Genomic DNA, 4,182 nt, shown 5'->3' with positions numbered 1-4,182 from the left:
AATTATGGTGAAAATATCTGGTGGTAAATATGTTAGTATTAACAATTTTCATGGATTTTGTTTTTGGAAGGTTTTTTTGCAAAACCTGAGAATTAAAAATCATTATACAAATGACATGTAGAAATCATGTATGAATATCCCAACAATATCCATAAATTATGGCATAAAATATGTGACATAGTTATATACATGGCATTATATTATGCAAAGGCTAAAATAAGATCTTCAAATTATGGTCCAATCAAATGTAAAAAAAATAGTTTTTTAAATAATATTTTAAGATACAAAAATTTGTTTCAAAATTAAACATTATAAGTTACATTGGTCAATGCTAAATTAATTATAATGGAGAGACAAATAAATTACTAAAATCTTAGCAAAACTTATACTAATAACTTTGTAAAAATAAAACCTAATTTTCTAAATATTTTCATATAATGCTAAAGGGTTAAAATTTATTATTATCATTATTAATGAGACATTCATGTGACTGACTAACCATTCAAATATTATTACAAATTTGAAAAATGTTCCACACAAAAAGGGTCCCGCATTGTCATTTATGTTGGGTGGAGGGCAGAGTATATAGACACGTCTCGGGCAACGTGGGTGTGCGAATAAATGTTTCCTGCATGGGGAGAACCCACGGGAGTGAAAATTTGACGGCCACCAATAAATCCCATGTTATCGGACTATAAATGAATGGCGGGTGTATATGTCTGCCATTTGATTTTACTAAGGCCGAAATCAAACGGTGGGCATATACATCTGCCATTCATTTATGGCCCGATAGCATGGGAAATATGGCTAGCCCCGAGGCTTCTGATACGCTGTAGCCAATTAAGTAAAAAGTCAGTCCACATCATCTGTGACATGTTTTTGGAGGTTCTTTTTTGCTTATTTTGTGTATAGTTTGTCTAAAATTAGTTAGAGATTTGTTGAAGCTGAGACTGTTTTCTTGACTTGGAAGTTAGGGAAATTTCCTGTTATATTTTGAGAACAACCACCACGTGTAAAGGAATCACAACTTTATCAAACTGTGCTATGCTTTTGGCATTGCTCGGCGGCATGAATATATAAGGCCACGCATTTAATGGATCTTCATATATGTTTTCCCTTTCTGCTTTGTGCTTTTGGCTTCACGTGGTTGATTTTGATTAAACAAATATTTCTTAGCATTTTAAAGATACAAAGGTGTGACTAGGCTTACTGTACGTATGCCACATAACCCAGAGAAAAATAGCACTATACAATATTTACGTTCTGCACATAATCGAACCAAAACCCGCCACATAACCCAGAGAAAGATGGGACTATACAATATTTATCTTACACATAATCCAACCAACTGATAACCATACAAGTGGTTTTGCACTTAATTTTCGACCTGTAATATAGGAATCCCTAATACTATGAAATCCCTGAAATTGTTTTTAAATATAAATATTTTTATTGTATTGTTATATAAAGTAATATATATTTTTAGGTAGTGAATTGAACATTTAAGAGGAAGAAGTTAAAGTTGGATTATGGTTAAATTTTTTACTATATTTAAATATATTAAATATAAAATTAACAAGTCATTTAAAATAAATGTAGCATTTTATTTTAGTGTTTAAAATTACGTTTTAAAAAAATTATATAAAACATTAGAATTAGCATCAGTCAATGTTAAATTTATAGTGGTTAATAAACAAATTGATTTGGCATGAATAAATAAATTGAAATGTCTACACATTTACAATAATACTTGTGCATAAATAATGGTGATAACTCCTCTACAAAATTTTTGTCTAGAAATAAAATTTGTTGCAAGTCTAACTACTTTCTCTATTGCACTATAAACTTTGGGGCAAGCCTTGTCATAGAAGTTCATTGCAAGTCTATCTCCTTCTGCAAATACACAAACAAATACCCAAAAACTCGCCATGACAGTAAACAAATTTCTAACAGATTTGCTTGTCACCAAAACTCGTCATTGCAATAAATAAATTTCTAACAGATTTGATTGTCACCTTCCTTAACACAGACAAGAAAACTCTATAAGAACTATTACAATTTCAATCGGTAAGTAAAACAAAATATAATAGTAAGCATTCTTGACAATCATTTTGCATACCATAAAACAAAATAATTATTTATATAAAATAATAACATGTTACAAAGCTATCTATAATTAAATTCCATTTTATCTCTACACATATCTAGATCATGAAAATACCTTTACCATTTGCAATTTTCATTTTTCATTTGCTAATACTTCAACACCAAGTGCCTCAACAACCCATCCATGTTTTTATATAAAATTTACAACATTAAACTAAAACGTATCCACTCTTCCACTTTCATTGTCATTTATATTTCAGGTTTAGTTTCATTATTTTCTTCTAAAAAACTATTTTTCCTCTCCAACACTAGCATCATTTTCAGAGGTAGTATCATCTTCATCGGTATCACCTTCATTTTTAAAGGTATTATCATCATCGGAGATATCATCCTCATGTTCGAAAGACCCCATGAAGTAAATTCTAGTTGAGAATCCTAAGACATGTTATCCAAATATTGGGAAGGGACATAGGAAAAATATTACATAAGAATGTTATCATTATGTCTCTCACCTTCTCATTGATCATTGGTCACTTTCCTTCCACCATTCTAATAATATTAGGAATCATGTTTTCCACCAGACCAAACTGTAGACATTTGCTTACGTGGAATCCTCCTTTTTGTAAGCCAGCAGAAGCTAGTCCTCCATGTCGTTAAGTTGAGAGAACTGTGCCCCTCCTTCACTTTTCATGACATCTAATTCTTCATGCCTATGAACATTCATTTTTTCTTATCAATTCTTATCACGATTATCAATCATTTGTTCTATGTCCAATATATCATTACAAATGATAAAATTCAAGTGTTGAGAGTGATTGTGTGTAGTGAGTAACGGCGATGCTTTCCTAGTAGCAAAATTTTCCAATAGAAATGTTGCATAGGTGTTATCTATGCGTCTCCCTAATGGAAGAATGTATGGGGGAGGGCATGTCAAATGACATGGCCACTCTATTTTCAAATTTCAGGTAGGCGTTGCGTACAAGCTTCGCACCCATTTTAATGCCCCACTTCTTGACCTCTTCTGATGCTCCAATTATTCGGGGCAATGAGTCTTTCAAGTAAGCTTGCACATTGATATAAATGACATGCTTACTAGGTGATCATTTGAATTTGGAAAATTCTTTGTAAACTACGTAATCAAATGCAGGATGAACAAGTGCGTATTTTGCACCCACCAACAATGGAAGATAGGTGTGGTGATTAGAACTATATGGGATTACAATACTATATAAAGGGGGTTTTAAGACAATATTTGAGATAATTTTTGGGTAAATTGTCTTAACTTGAGACAAAAAAAAACTTGTGTATAGGGTGTCTCAAATTATTGTCTTAAACATTTGTCTCTATAAAGGCAATATATAACACAAACATTATTGTATCTTAGGAGACAATTTCCTTTTTGTCTCTCTGGAAACAATTTCATTTTTGTCTCTTTAGAGATAAAACTTAGGATTAGAGACAATATGTCTTTAATCTTAGCTATTATCTCTCTAGAAACAATAAAAAAATTATTTAAAGATCACTTTTGTCTCTCTAGAGACAATATAAAACAATGAATCCAAAAAAATATCTCACTATTGAAATAAATCAATATAAAAATCATTTAATTGAAAATAAACTACAAAATTGTTGAATAATTCATGTTAGGGTGTAGTGAAATCAAACCACCAACCTCGTGCTTGTAGGGAAGGTGCTCTTCGAAGCATTGATTTAAAAAAAATGCTTGACACATGATCTGTAATCTTTATAAAATCTATAATCATGCAGAGCCTATTTTTTACTTACTAAAATGACTCAAGGGAGTTACCTAAATGTCACCCCCTACAACATGACCCACACAACTTGTGGGGTCCATTCAATGTATTGCTACAATGCCATATTATCAACACAAGAATGAACCTGAGCACGAAAGGACCAATAATATCAATCATCCATAAAGCCTGCTAACAACCTTGTTTTTATATTGCCGACATACTATATGTTGCTGGTGAATGAACTTTTCCTAATCACCCAAGACATTGATTTAAGTTTCCCCTCTTACGTAATAATTGCAACTTGAGTTTCAACCCATTTACA

Source organism: Pinus tabuliformis, chromosome 5_2 (assembly GCF_031772625.1).
Source record: "Pinus tabuliformis cultivar Carrire ecotype Pingquan chromosome 5_2, CPIR1, whole genome shotgun sequence".
Classification (NCBI taxonomy): Eukaryota; Viridiplantae; Streptophyta; class Pinopsida; order Pinales; family Pinaceae; genus Pinus; species Pinus tabuliformis.
This window is presented reverse-complemented; position numbering follows the sequence as displayed.